The sequence below is a fragment of the Phacochoerus africanus genome, chromosome 4 (assembly GCF_016906955.1).
Source record: "Phacochoerus africanus isolate WHEZ1 chromosome 4, ROS_Pafr_v1, whole genome shotgun sequence".
NCBI classification, from domain to species: Eukaryota; Metazoa; Chordata; class Mammalia; order Artiodactyla; family Suidae; genus Phacochoerus; species Phacochoerus africanus.
The window spans coordinates 10968901-10985375 of record NC_062547.1 but is presented as its reverse complement, the minus strand read 5'-3'; the positions used below and the strand labels follow the sequence as shown (position 1 = coordinate 10985375).

The 16475-nt window shown below is 39.6% G+C and overlaps 1 pseudogene; it reads left to right on the top strand.

The window, feature by feature from the left end:
- The first annotated feature begins 14194 nt into the window (after positions 1-14194).
- On the top strand, positions 14195-14677 carry LOC125124142 (single-stranded DNA-binding protein, mitochondrial-like; annotated as a pseudogene).
- The last annotated feature ends 1798 nt before the right edge of the window (positions 14678-16475 follow it).

Below are 16475 nucleotides of genomic sequence, written 5' to 3'. Positions count from 1 at the left end.
GTGTAGGTCACAGACACCGCTTAGATCCCACATTACTGTGGCTCTGGTGTAGGCCAGCAGCTACAGCTCTGATTAGACCCCTAGCCTGGGAACCTCTATATGCCACAGGAAGCAGCCCTAGAAAAGGCAAAAAAAGACAAAAAAAATACATAGGAAAATATAAATTAAGTATAAATGTATTTTTGTTTGAAACCCTTTTCTTCTATTCGATTAAGAAGAAACTTGTAAAGAAAGACAAATATGGTTTTATATTGCTTATATTTGGTATCTAAAAAATTAATACAAATGAACTTATTTACAAAACAGAAACAGACTAACGCAGACATAGAAAAGAAACTTATGGTTACCAAAGGGAAAAGTGGAGATGGATAAATTAGGAGTTTGGGATTAATATATACACACTATTATGCATAAAATAGGTAAATAACAAAGACCTACTGTATACCACAGAGAAGTATATTCCATATCTTTTAATAACCTATAATGGAAAAGAATCTGAAAAAAATATATATGAATCACTTTGCCATGTACCTCAAACTAACACAATTTTGTAATTCAACTATACTTCATTTTTAAAATAATAATAAAGTTTAAAAACAAATCAAAATAAAAACAAAATAAAACTCATAGTTATAAAACTGTTTGTAGGATATAAAGATGTAACTTTTATGGCAATAAAAGCACAAAGGTGGAGAACAGAACTCTGTGGGGCAAATTTTTATATACTATTGAAATTAGTATAATCTGAGTGAGATTGTTATAAATTAAGATGTTAACTATAATTTCCAGATAATCACTAAGAAAATAGTTAAAAAATAATATACTAAAAGAAGTAAAAGTATAATTAAACTTTAACAGAATAGGGGGAATAATGGACAAATAGAAGAATGAAAAAGACACAGGATGTAGAAAACTAACTACAAAATGGCACACATAAATCTTATCTCATCTGCAACTACATTAAATTTACATAAATTAAACACTTCAATCACAAGGCAGAGATTAGCAAAATGGATTTTTAAAACTTGCTCCAATTAAATGCTGTATACAAGAGACACTTTAAGTTCAAAGTCACAAATAGGTTGAATGTAAATATGGAAAATGGATACCATACATACAGAAACCAAAAGAGAGGTGAAGTGGCTATAATAATGTCAGACAAAACAGACTTTAAGACAAAAATTTTTACCTGAGATAAAGAACATTGTTATAATGATAAAAAGGTTAATCCGTTAGGAGCACATGGCAATTACAAGTATGTATGCACCGAACAACAGAGTCCCAAACTACATGAAGCAAAAACTGACAGATTAGACAAGAGAAACACAAAATTTTAAAAATAATAGTTGGAAACTTCAACATCCCACATTAAATAATTTGAATAAACCAGAACAACTATGCAGCAGAAAATAAGATACAGGATTCCTGAACAACATTATTCACCAACTATACCTGAAAAATGTCTATACAACATTCCATCCAATGGCTGCAGAGGACACATTCCCCTCAAGTGCACATAGCATATTCTCAGGATAGACTATTTTTAGGTATAAAACAATACCTAAAAATAAAATCTTACAAAATATGCTCTCTGTGCACAACAGAATTAAATTAGAAATCAAGAAAGAAATTTGAAAATATTACAAATATGCAGAAGTGAAACTGCGCATTCCTTTTTTTTTTTTGTCTTTTTGCCCTTTCTTGGGCCGCTCCCACAGCATGGAGGTTCCCAGGCTAGGGGTCTAATCGGAGCTGTAGCCACAGGCCTACGCCAGAGCCACAGCAACTTGGGATCCGAGCCGCATCTGCGACCTACACCACAGCTCACAGCAACGCCAGATCCTTAACCCACTGAGCAAGGCCAAGGACTGAACCCACAACCTCATGGTTCCTAGTCGAATTTGTTAACCACTGAGCCACGAAAGGAACTCCCAACTGTGCATTCCTAAACTACCAAAGGTCAAAGGAGAAATCAAAAGGAAAATAGGAAACATTTTAAGATGAATAAAAACAAACACATAACATACCAAGACTTATTGGATGCATCTAAAGTAGTGCTTGAAGGGAAATTTAGAGCTGTAAATAATATATTTTAAAAAAGAAGAAATATCTCAAATCAAAACCCTGACTTTCCACCTTAACAAACTAGAATAGAAGAGAAAACAAAACCCAAATTGAGAAGAATGGAAATGATAGACTAGAGTGGAGAAAATGTCCATCAACCGATGAACATGTTAAGAAGATGTAGTACATATATATGGTGGAATACTACCCAGCCATAAAAAAGAGATAATGCCATTTGCGGCAACATGGATGCAACTGAGATTTTCATACTAAGTGAAGTAAGTCAGAAAGAGAAAGAAAATACCATATGATATCACTTATATGGGAAATCTAAAATATGGCACAAATGAACCTGTCTACAAAATAGAAACAGACTCACAGACATAGAGACAGACTTGTGGTTGCCAAGGAGGAGGAAGGAAGGAGTGGGATGGACTGGGGGTTTGTGGTTAGTAGATGCAAACTATTACATTTAGAATGGATAAGCAATGAGGTCCTACTCTATAGCACAGGGAACTATATCCAGTCTCGTGGGATAGACCATTGATGGAAGATGATATAAGAAAGGGAATGTATATATGTATGACTTGGTCACTTCTCTGTACAGCAGGAATTGACACAATGTTGTAAATCAACAATACTTTAATTCTTAAAAAGATATAAAAAGAATAGAAAAATAGCAGGAAAACAATTAAACCAAAGTTGATTCTATTGAAAAGCACCAAAAAATAAATAAAAGACAAATCTTTAGATATGTTAACCTAGAAAAAAAGAGAGAAGACTTGAATTAGTAAAATAATGAAATAAAGAACAGAAAATTAGTACAACCACTATGGAAAACAGTATGGCATTTCCTCAGAAAACTAAATATAGAGCTACCATACGATCCAGTAATCCCATTCCTGGGTATATATCTGGACAAAACTAAATGAAATGAAAATTAATGAAATGAAAGAGGGGATGTGACTAACAGGAATAATCATATGCCAACAAATTCCTAGAAACACAATATTGAAACTGATTCAAGAAGTAATAAAAATCTGAATAGACTCAGTACAAGAGATTGAATTAATAATCAAAAAAATTCCATAAAGGATAACTCAGTCCCAGGTGGCTACATTGTGAATTGTACCAAATATTTAGAAAATTAACACTAATCTTTCACAAATTCTTCCAAAAAATAGAAGAGGAGATGATATTTGCTAACTCGTTCTGCGAGGTTAGGATTGCCCTGATACCAAATGACAACCAAAATAAATCTATAGACTGATATCCATTATGAATATAGATAAGAAAACCTGAAAAAAAAATGCTAGCAAATGGAATCCAGCAACTACACAAAGTACTACAGGAGTTCCCGTCACGGCTCAGCAGTAGCAAACCCAACTAGTATCCAGGAGTACATGGGTTCAATTCCTGGCCCCACTCAGTGGGTTAAGGATCTGGTGTTGCCATGAACTGTAGTGTAGTTCAGAGATACAGATGTGCCTGTGGCGTAGGTTGGCAGCTGCAGCTCCAATTCATCCCCTAGCCTAGGAACTTCCATATGCTGTGGGAGCAGCCCTTAAAAAAGAAAAGAAAAGAGAAGAGAAGAGAAGAGAAGAGAAGAGAAGAGAAGAGAAGAAAGAAAGAAGAAAGAAAGAAAGAAAGAAAGAAAGAAAGAAAGAAAGAAAGAAAGAAAGAAAGAAAGAAAGAGAAAGAAAAAGTATTGTACATTATTGTACATTATGACCAATTAGGGTATGAAAATCAGGGTAACACACCATACTAATAGAATAAAAGACAGAAAAGATCATCTCAATAGACATAGAAAAAGCATTTAACAAATTCCAATACCCGTTTCATGACAAAATCATTCAGCAAACTAAGACTGGTAGAGAACATTCTCAACCTAAAGAGCAGCATTTAGTTGTGGAAAAATCTGCAATTAACATCATACTGGATGAAGAGATACTGAATACTTTTCCTCTAAGATCTGGCAAGATAAAGATATCTGCTCTTGGAGTCCCCATTGTGGCGCAGTGGTTAACGAATCCGACTAAGAACCATGAGGTTGCGGGTTCAGTCCCTGGCCTTGCTCAGTGGGTTAAGGATCAGGCCTTGCTGTGAGCTGTGGTGTAGGTCACAGATGTGGCTTGGATCTCACATTGCTGTGGCCATGGCGTAGGCTGGCGGCTACAGCTCCAATTAGACCCCTAGCCTGGGAACCTCCATATGCCGCAGGAGCGGCCCAAGAAAGGGCAAAAAGACAAAAAGACAAAAAAAAAAACACACTTTATGGTTATATAATTATTTCCATGAGAATATTGTCTACAACAAAAACAGATCCCTCAACTCAAACTGCTTCATAAATCAGAAAATGTGTCTTCTCTTATGACAGCAAGTCCACACTCAGGAGAGATCAGTTGATTTAGCCAACAGCTCAGTGATGTTATCAGTGACCCAGATTCTTTCTGTCTTCCTCTGCAACCTTCAGCTTTCTTCTAAGGCCATCAGATGGCTAGGTTGGCATAGTTCCTGGTTCACATCCAGAAGAAGAAACTGGCTTCCCTTTCTCGGAAGCCAAAAGGAAGTCTCTCTTTACCTCCCATTGACCCAGTTGCCTTAGGCCGGCCCATCTCTGAGCTGAATAATGGCAAAGGGGATGGGATGGCCATAAAGAATGTAGATAAATGTGTAGTAGGGTGATTTTGAAGGAGCCATTCATCAGAAGAATAGAGATAGAATCAGGGAAGAACAAGGCTAGAGACAAGGATAATTAGGTGGTTGCACCAACAAAGGCCACATTATATAGCCAAACAATGACTATCTAAATTTAAACAACAGAGAATAAAGAGAAGATGATAAACTTGAAAGGTATCTAGGATGTTTATTAATATTTTGTATATTAGTTTCACACTCAATGTTGCTAGAAAACTAAGGTCTTAGATTAGTTTCATAAACTGCTTATCCTTTATTTCTAACTCCAGTACTGCTCAAACTATTGAGCATAGCTTTAAGTACTGACCTGTATTTCACTGGATTATAGAACCATTCAAAATATTCATGTATTTTCAGGTTTTTGTGTCTATGTGAATATATATAACACAATATTCTACTACAAACTTAAAACACAAAATAAGCAAAAACACAAGAATTTTACTCAGGGAAAAAAAAAATAACACTATTCCCATTAGAATGGCTTCTTCAATAACTCCCCGAAATCCTCTAATCTGAGCCAGATAGTTCTCTACTCCATTGGTTATTCAGCTCTTTCTCCCTCTGACCCAGAACAATGAAGGAAAGGACCCAGAAGGAATCTCAGGACCCACCAGAGTCCAGCTGAAGGTTAAAGTCATTTTACAAAGAGTAATATTTTAGTTTAATATGGTTGTTGTAGTTCATTGAAACCTCTGGTTTTCTGATGGACTATAGGTCTTATGTGCATTTGACTCTTCCCCGGGACAGAGTAGATGCCACTTTCTCGGCATGGTTTTAACTAGCCACATTCTAGATTTACATGTTTGTTTGTTTGTTTGTTTGTTGCTATTGTTTTGTTTTGACTCAGTGGCTAAGGACAAGGCTCTTATTTTAGAGTATAATAATGAGCAATTTGCTGTTACTCAACTCACCCCAGGTTACTCATCTTCGGAACCCTCTGTCTCTTCGTAATTTGCAAAGAACCAGTGTGACTCCAGTCAAGAAAAGATTAACTGTGAATTAGTGAAGAACTCCATAATTTTTTTTCAAGAGGTCTCACGGAAAATGCATTCTAATGAAGTCTTTTCCAGTACTCCTTTTCCCTACTTCTTCAATAAAGGGTGCAATTTGACCACAAGGTAACTCTTCCTTTCATAAAACCCAACCTGATTGACATGGACAAATATAGCCAGTCTGGGGAATGTAGGAAAGTAGTGTTGAAAGTCCAGTTTATCTCAAGTTGGAGGAGATTGGCCCAAGTGAAGGGACTTCATCTGAAAGAAGGAAATACTCTAACTTTGGAAGCAGGCATAATGTTGATGGAGCAATAGCGAGACTCTTGATCTCCATGCTTTTATTTTCCCACCTGTAAAATAGAAATAATCTTCCCTAGCCCAAAGAGTAGCTGCAAGGATTAAATGACAATACATCATTAAGAGGATTTAAATAGCTCCTAGTTTATGATAAGCCCTCAGTAAATTATTATTATTTATCATTTATTAGCTCTTATCATTACATCTGTAGCATGATAATATAGGAGGAATTTCTCCTGTCTTTCAAGAATTGGTAATCAGGGTTCACTTCTGAAGGCAGAAGATGTACTCAACATTCTAAGCCCCCAAAGTCAGTTGAGAGCTTGCTGAGAGGTGCTGTTATGGGTTGAATTGTATCCCCCCAAAAAGCTATGTTAGAGTCCTAATCCCCAGTATCTCATAATGGGACCTTATTTGGAAATGGGGTCTTCATAGAAGTAACCAAGTTAAAATGAGGTCATTAGGGTGGCCCCTATTCTGATGTGACTGGTGTCCCGAGAAAGAGGGAAATTTGGACACTGACATACACACAAGGAAGACTATGTGAAGACACATGGGGAAGCATCATGTGAAAACAGGGGACTGGAGCGATGCATCTACAAGCTATGAAATACCAAAGATTGCCAGAAAATCATCAGAAGCTAGGAAGAGGCAAGGGAGAATCCTTCTCCTACAGATTTCAGAGGACAACGACCTTGACTTTGGACTTTTGGCCTTCAGAACAGTAAGACAATAAACTTCTGTTGTTCTAAACCACGCTGTCTGTGAGGCTTTGTTGCATCAGCCCTAGAAGACTAATACTGGTGCCTTTACACTAATGGACACTATACCCACCCCCTCCACCCCCACTTTTCTGGAGGCTGTCAGGTTTATGAAGAGAGGTTATCCTCTCACCTCAGCATCCTACAGTGAGAGTGTGGCATTTGAATGTGTCTACTCTCTGAAGATGAGGGAGAAGAGATATAGCTGTAAAGTTGGTGGGTGTCTTCAGGAAGAATCTCACTCCCCAGTGATAGTCTTTGAGACCTATGTAGGACTTTCTGGTCTTCCCCAGAACCTATGGAGCAAGAGCTAGCAATGCTAAGAGAAGGCATGGCTATGTGACCATGTAGAGGGGCCATGGACCACCTCTGGAGTTCAGAATTTGAAAGAGGTAGAAAAAAAGGATGCCACCACAGCCAGTAGATCCCAAAACTGGACACTAGAGAGAGATGAGATGGGAAGGCTCAAGCTTCCTAAGAAATGAAGCATGGAGCGTAATGCATAGCAAAGCCTTTAACAAAACACTGCCAGTTGAAGGTCTGTAGGACAATGAGGCCAAATTACAAAAGAGGCCACAAATGCCTAAGAGAACTGCTCAGAATTGAGTAGCACACTATTGTGGCCAGTAGAAGTCTTAAAAAAAAAAAAACTCCTCTTTAAAATAGTTCATATCCAATACAATCCCTATCAAAATACCAATGGCATTTTTCACTAAACTAAAACAAATAATTTTACATTTTGTATGGAAAAAAACAATAGCCAAAACGATTTTGAGAGAGAACAGAACTAGAGGGATTATCCTCCCTGATTTCAGACTATACTACAAAGCTATAGTAATCAACACAGCATGGTACTGGCACAAAAACAGACAGATTGGAGTTCCATCATAGCTCAGCAGAAACGAATCTGACTAGTATCTATGAGGATGCAGATTTGATCCCTGGACTTGCTCAGTGGGTTAAGGATCTGGCATTGCCATGAGCTGTGGTGTAGGTTGCAGATGCAGTGCAGATCTGGCATTGACCCCTAGCCTGGAAACCTCCATATGCTGTGGGTGCGGCCCTAAAAAGAAAAAGAAAAAAAAACAGACAGATCAATGTAACAGGATATAAAACCCATGCTCTTATGATTAATTAATCTATGACAAAGGAGGCAAGAATATACAATGGAAAAAAGACAGTCTCTTCAAATATCTATATTTTAACATTTTATAGTATGAACAGTTGTGAACATTGCATGCTGAAACTATATATTTGGGGGTGTGCTCTTGTTTTCCAGTTTTCCTCTGATGCTAAATCCATGGATGTTCACTGTACAACTTCTCCCAAGCTGCTTTTATAACCAATATGGCTTCCAACCCATCCTTGATACCCCATTGTTTTTTGACGATGACAACACCCAAGATCATGTTAAGATCATCATATGAACATATGTCTCAGTGTATGGTGGCATCTCTTATAGTGCATACATTTTGGGGATATTTTCCACTTCCCCATCCCATGTCATAACACAGGGAATTAACACTGTATTTGCCCTGGTTAATTATGAAAATATTTCTTACTTTCTCTACTTCGACATGCTGTCATTGGCCTTGGCCTGATCTGCATACACAGATTAACACTTTATCCAACTTTTTCCTATTGTAGACTAAAAACTCTGTTCTTTTATTACTTTATTCTATTCTTTTTTTTTTCTGTTGTTGTTGTGTTGTTGCTATTTCTTGGGCCGCTCCCGCGGCATATGGAGGTTCCCAGGCCAGGGGTTGAATCGGAGCTGTAGCCACCGGCCTACGCCAGAGCCACAGCAACGCGGGATCCGAGCCGCGTCTGCAACCTACACCACAGCTCAGGGCAACGCCGGATCGTTAACCCACTGAGCAAGGGCAGGGACTGAGCCCGCAACCTCATGGTTCCTAGTCGGATTCGTTAACTACTGCGCCACGACGGGAACTCCTATTCTATTCTTTATTACTTACAGTAGCAATTCTTACTCATGCCTCTGCTTCTCATGTGTGTATATATTTCTTGTACAGATGGCTTCTGATTTTCTCCTTTTAAATCCAAACTTATTATTACAATAATATACAGACATCTAACTATTGTCTTCTAACATATTCAGTCCTGAAATTTTACACAATGAAATATATACTTTATTATAACTTTTTTTTTTGCCCTTTATACTACAATGAAGGTATTACTCTGGGCTGGAAGTCAGGCAGTCTTGGTTCTGCCACTAACTAGCTGTATGTGGTAAGCAAGTCGCTGCCCTTCTCTGAGTGTTAGTTATGTCAAGTGTAAAGTGAGAGGGCTAGACGAAATAAGTTCTAGGTGTTATAAATATATAGCTCAAAATTTTAATATAACGCAATGGATCGAAGACTCTACTCTCTAACTTATTGCTATTTTTTTTAAGGGCTACACCCACGGCATATGAAAGTTCCCAGGCTAGGGGTCACAGTGGAGCTACAGCTTCCGGCCTATACCACAACCACAGCAATGTGGGACCCAAGCCACATCTGCGAACTACACCACAGCTCACGGCAACTCTGGACCCTTGACCCAGTGAGCGAGGCCAGGGATCAAACACATCTTCATGGATACTAGGCAGATTTGTTTCCACTGCGCCACAATGGGAACTCCTTATTGCTATTATTTTGACCTTTATAAGGATTACTATTTAAGTTTTATGTACAACACTTGATCTTCTGTGGCCTTAGCTAAGCTCATTTTCTAACCAGTATTTTTAATACAGTGTTCTGGTGCACAGTCCTTGACTTTCAAAGAAGAGTTGTTTGTCACACTAGATATACAATAATTTCCCCTCCAGAGTGTAAACAATGAGCTTCCCAGCTCTAAGTGAATCATTGCAGAAATGTCAACTTACAAAAAATGCAATAAATAGAGACTGAGCTGTTAGAAGCCACAGGAATATGTGGATTCCCCAGAGACAACTAAGCAACGAACATGAGAAGTTTCCTGTACACATATGCAAGGAAGGAATTAATCTATAGGAAGGAAAGCATTTTAAATTAAGACTTTCTTTGGGAATGGAGAGAGCAAGAGAAAGCCCATCGCTGTGTTCAAGAACATGAAAAATTGAGCTGGCTATATAACTCGATATTTGAGATTAATTTCATGTAATAAAATTTCTTTTCAATAACCAAAAATAGAGAGTATACTGTAGTCACCTGTATGTATTTGTCTTCTTTTTTTATCCTCATGTTTATGACTGCTAAGTGCTAGCCTATTGCCAAGTTCCAAAGTTTTGTCATCTTACAACTAGACAGAGAATGTGAGGCCATTATACACAGTGCTAAATTGTCTCTTTTTCTCATTAAAAAAAAACCTGCTAGACAAAAAAGGGGTTTACACTTTAAAAAACTGAACCCTCTTTAAACTTTTATTCCATATAGTATTTACACGTTATTTCATTTTACAATTTCCAAGTATAAATTTTTTTTTAAATATACAGCTTTATTATTTAGTTTTCCTCTTGAGAAATATACTTTCCAAATAGAAAATCATAAGATTCAGTCATATGACAACTAATTTTTTAGCCTACTTAGCATAGTTGTACAAACACCAGAATAGAATTCACTATTTGGCTCTCTTTGTAAACAGTGACTACAGAGCCTCTATTTTAATTTTATCCAAGCATGAAGAGATTTTCTTATATAATTCCTTATTATTTTTCTTCTTAGGAGTTTTTGAAAGCCTTTACCTTATATTTGTATATATAAACTATTCTGAAATAGTTTCTAGAAGCCAATAGAAATGGAGCTTCGCTATTTCAAGAGATTTTACAGCCTTTATTCTTTCATGGCCTCCAAGGATGGACCATCAATCTAGTTCAAAGGAAGCCTTCTAAAGGAGGTGTTTTCTTCTTCATCCTTCATAAATCCATCTGGATCTTGAGGAACTGATACTGTTTGCAACTACACTGATTCAGCCTTAGAAACTCTTGCATTTATTTTGGGGGCAGGAGACTCCAGGCCTTTATATTTGAGAATTCTAGAAATATATAAACTTAACCAATTTACCTTTGTACATCCTGGTTCTCTTCAATGTTTTTTTCTTGGAAAACCTTGCCCTGCAGATATGATGCAAGAAGACCAAAATCTCAGGACTTTTTTTTGTTAATGGACACACCTGCAGCATATGGAAGATCCCAGGCTAGGGGACGAATTGGAACTGCAGCTGAGGCCTACACCATAGCCACAGCAATGGCAACATGGGACCCTTGACTCACTGAGTGAGGCCAGGGATGGACCCTGCATTCTTACGGAGACAACATCAGGTCCTTAACCCACTGAGCCACAATTGGAACTCCCTCTGGAGTTCTCTAGAGGTGCAGTGGGTTAAAGATCTGCCATTGTTACTGCAGCAGCTTAGGTCACTACTGTGGCACAGGTTCAGTCCCTGACCCAAGAACTTCCACATGCCACAAGCAAGACCAAAGAAAAAAAAAAAAAGACCAACATCTCTACTGACATTGTAGCAGCCTCATGGATTCCCCACTCCCAGCTCTCAGTTCCCAAGGATTTCTCTACAAAAGAGAAAAGAATTTGCTCTAATGATGAAAAAACAATTCTTAATTGTTTGGTTGAGTTGAAGATCTTACTCACTCTTTTTTTCCAAAGAGAAATTGGAAAAACTGTATCCCTTCAATAGAAAAAAAATCACATTCATGCAGTTGCCCAGAACTTTCCATGAGCCAGACCTTCTCCCAAAGAGGATCACTATCATGGATTTATTGGGGACGCTGTATTGATTTGCATCAACAGGACTCCAATTTCTTCCTTGAAATATAAAACAGTGTCATGGGTAGCATGTTTGTCTCCATTTGAGACAGGCTGAGGGAGACCCAAGAGAAAGACAAGTCTCTACTTGCTCATCCAGACCCGTGTTCTGCCCTTACAGCTATCAGGTAACTGGTCAGGCTGAGATGGAACATTCAAATCTTAGGGACAGTTAATACAGGGGCATTTTGCAAAATGTGGGCAGGATGTAGAGAAACCACAAGTGATAGAATAATATCCCAAATTTGTTAAGAGCAGAAGCAAATTGTAATCCTCTAAGCCTGAAGAGGCAAGTGAAAGGAGAGGTTCCCCAGCCCTCAGGAGACAGAACCACACAGAGAAGCCCACTTTGATGGGAGTTAAGACCTTTGGTCAAGGGACCTGCCAATCCTTGGCAACATCACTGGGGGGAAACTGAGAGAATAAATCATTTGTCCTTTCTCTCCTACGGTCTTCCAGCTGGGTTTCTGTTGTTTGCAACCAGCTGGGGTGGGAGGGCAAGTGTTCCAGTTAATGAAATACATATAAAGATCAGCCCTCTGGGACACAATATACTGCAGAAGGATGGAGGGGAGGTCTGGAGAGGCAGGTGAAATACAGCCCTTCTCCGCCAGCTCTGGACCCCTGGAGGCTAACCCATGCAGACTGTATCATCTACGCTCCCTGTCTTATCCTTCCGGTGGTGTTCCACCAGTGAAATTGGAAGTCAGGAGAGAAAAGTCCCCTTTTGTGGTTATGGCTTTGGCAGTAGCTGATTTCCTCTATCCAGGGCCTCAGGTCCTATTAAGCATCCCGAGTCCTTGGCTACAGCTCTTAATAGCTGCAGGAATATGGTTCCTGTCACTCACCCCTTTAAGGCTTAGGGGAAGTAATGGCTTCTCCCTGTAAACTGGTTCCCACACGAGTCCACACCCCTTTGGGTTCCCATGACCTGCCCACGTTTTCTGTAAATATTTCCTTCATTAATCTTCCTTTAGTTAAACACCTTATGACTGCCTTCTGTTTTCTGCTGAGACCCCAAGTGATACAATAATGCACCAAAGTTTTCATAAGCCATCAGCATGCCCGGAAGGATTGGGGTCACTGTGAAGAGACTGCATTTTGGGGGGATGCTCAGTTCTCTCTAGGTCACGAAGGGAAGATAACCCATTCACTGCTTCTCCTCAACAGGAGAATTAAAGTAACGAGTTCTCCATTCCCAGAAATGTTTAGCACTGACAAGGATGCTGTAGAGGGACATGAGCATCATTTGGGGCTAAGGAGGATTAAATTAGACATACAGCCTTTATAATCTACTGAAATCTTTCAAGCCTCATATTCTTAGTCTTAGCAGTTATTTCAACCGAACAAATGGGTGTCTTATTTTCCGTCCCCTCAAGAGCAGGCACTGACATGAGGATTTGGATATTGCAACAGAATGGAAAAATGATACAAGAAGAGAGGAAAGCCAATAAAGTATGCATTACTTAGTGGGTTCCTGTTACAGGGAACAGGGGCTCAATCTTTTTGAGGACTTTCCAAGTGAGAAACGAAACACACTTTAGGATAATCCCTTCGGAGGTAAGGAGGCTAGAGTAATTACCCAGAAATACCCACCTTTCATTTATTAAGAAAAGTTCCGGCAGAGAATTCCTGTTGTGGCTCAGTGGTAACGAACTAGTATCCATGAGGACTCAGGCTCAATCCCTGGCCTCTGTCAGTGGGTTACTGGGAGCTGTGGCATAGGCCACAGACAGCAGCTCAGATTCCAAGTTCCTGCACGACAAAATGGAGTCACTTATGTCAAAGATCTAAGATGAAACTGGAGGCATCAGCGAAGCAGAACTTGCATCCGTCTACACCAATGCAATATAAATTTTTGAACTAGCCATCCTGGTCAAGTCCCCCAGAACTTGTTTTCTTACTTGCTGGAAACTATAGTCAACAAAAATTCAGTTTACTATCAAGAAGAAAAAAAAGGGGGAAGTATGTTTGAGCCAAACTGAGAACTATAACCCAGGAAGCAGATTCTCAGAAAGCTCTGAGAACTGTTCGGCCTGTTAGAAGACGAAGGCATAGTCAAATACATCTTTGAGACAAAGGATCACACATTAAAACGACATTCTGATATTTTACATTGTGAAATAAAAGTCGTATTTTATGGCAAAACAAGAAAAAATTAAACATAAAAATTCTTCTCTGCTCTTTGGCCTCCCCTCTCCCCCATTGTGCTTTGTGTGTGTGCATTCTGCATCAGTCAGACCTCCGCCATCGGCCAGCACACCTGCTCAACCGTAAAAAGCAGCATTCTCCTAACAGCGACAAGACAACTCCTGAGGCTGCCTGGGAGAGGGCTTTAAGGGACGCAGGGAGAGAGTGCACAACACACGAGTCTTGTTAGGTGTGCAGATGGCCCTGCGTGGCTTCGGGGGTGGTGCTGAGTGGGTGCCGGCTCTTCTCACTGACAAGGAGGACTCTGCGGTATCGTTCCGCCTCCCTGGCCCTTTACCTTGTTGATCCGGGGAGTCACCTTTGAGAGGCATCCACACAGTAGGGGAAAAGACTAAAGGTTAGATTGTAAGAAAAGAAAATAGAAGCCATGCTTCGAAGACCTGTATTTCAGGTGCTTCATCAGTTTGTAAGACATGAATCCAAAGTAGCTGGCAGTTTGGTTCTTGAAAGATCTCTGAATTGTGTGCAGTTACTTGGTCAAGTAGGTCAGACCCTGTCATGAGGCAGGTGGAAGGAAAAAATCCAGCCACAATGTTTTCTCTAGCAACAAATGAGATGTGGTGATGGGGGGAACTGAAGCGTACCAAATGGGTGATGTCAGTCCAAAGCCAGCATGGCACAGAATTTCAGTATTCCCACCAGGCCGCCGAGATGAGGCATGTCAAGATATGAAAAAGGGTCTCGAGTTTACATGGACAGGAAAGTAGACTATGGTGAATGCATGGATTAAAATAATGTGAGACCACAAGCAACAATGATTATAGCTGATAACATTATATTTCTGAGTGGGCATAGAATGGACAGTTCTTCTTTGGCCATAGTTTGGTACAGGCTCATTTCCAAATCATGATAGTCTTTATAGCTTCTAAGGACAAGAATTACAATACTCTTTTATATATATATATATATAGAGAGAGAGAGAGAGAGAGAGAGAGACAACTCCTGGAGTTCCCCTTGTGGCTCAGGGGATTGAGAACCCGACTAGTATCCATGAGGATACGGACTTGATCCCCGGCCTCTCTCAGTGGGTTAAGGATCCGGTGTTGCTGTGACTGTGGTGTAGGCCGGCAGCTGCAGCTCCGATTCGACCCCTAGCCTAGGAACTTCCATATGCAGCAAGTGAAGCCTTGAAAAAAAAAAAAAGACAACTCCTTAAAGATGACATTCATTCCTGGATCTTATAAGGGGTCACCTGACCCACCAGTACTATGTGTAGATCTGGATTGTGTAAACAGTCAATAATACATCATTTGATGTACAGACCTCTGTCTCAAAAAAATTTATATAAATTGTTTCGCAAATTTTAACAGGTGGAACAATTCTCAGAGTTTTCTGAAATGCTCTTCCCAGGTTGTAATCCTCAGATTTGTCTCCAACAAAATTTTCCAATTCTTTTGTAGATCAACTGATCAATTTTTCATTGACAGCATAAAGGTCACCAAGGATACACAGTCCAGGTAAGGACACACAAAGTGAGCATCCAGTCACCATGACCCCCTACAGAGCTGTGAAAGGATACTGTTCTTTTAAGAAGTTACATTGTGGGAGTTCCCATCATGGCTCAGTGGTTAATGAACGCAAATATGATCCATGAGAATGCGGGTTTGGTCCCTGGCCTTGCTCAGGGGGTATCTAGCATTGCCATAAGCTGTGGTGTGGGTCACAGACATGGTTTGGATCCTGTGTTGCTGTGGCATAGGCCAGTGGCTACAGCTCTGATTCCACCCCTAGTCTGGGAACCACCATATGCCACGAGTGCAGCCCTAAAAAAAAAAAAAGAACAAGTTACATTGCAGAGTTCTCACTGTGGTGCAATGGGATTAGCAGCATCTCTGCAGCATCAGGATGCAGGTTGGATCCCCAGCAGGCACAGTGAGGTAAAGGATCCAGCATTGCCACAACTGCAATGTACATCAAAACTGTGGCTGGGATCTGATACTGAAAGGGATGGAGTAGGATAATTACACAGGGAGCTGTAGAAGTCCCAGTACCTAGGGAACTTTGGGAGATCACTGTAAATTAACAATCATTCAAGAAAGCCATCTGAACATGGAACTTTGTAGAATGAAGCAGACTTGCTTAACTATAAACCAAAAGTAAAAGCGTGAGCTATGCCTCAGATCATTAAGTCCTTAAGTGAAAGACAAACGGGACCTGCATTCAAGTTCAATAAGATAATGATACTTAGGACCAAGGATAGGAATTTAAGGGAAAGATGACATTCCAAAGTAGTAGACCCTCATTATACAGAAACCTGAGATGATTCAATATATTTTAACAATTGTTACCACCCTTCTGCTGATTTGATCAATAGCCGTGATAGTCCTAGTCCTACAGGAAGAGCTAGTGATGCAAGCCTGGCGTCTGCTTGAATAAGGAAGAGGTGGTCTTTTCCCCCTCCCCACTTTCCTTGGATTATAAAACTGTAGCCCCCCAATCCTTGAGGCAAAGCCTTCTTGCCTGCCCACTTGCACCCCTCACAAGTGTCTTAATAAATTTTGGTTGTTTCCACTCTTTGACAATTATGAATTGTGCTGCTATGAACATTCCTAAATATGTTTGTGTGTGGACGTATATTTTCATTTCACTTAGGTTACATGATACCTCATGTTTAACATTTTGAGGATTATTACAAGCAATTTGAACAG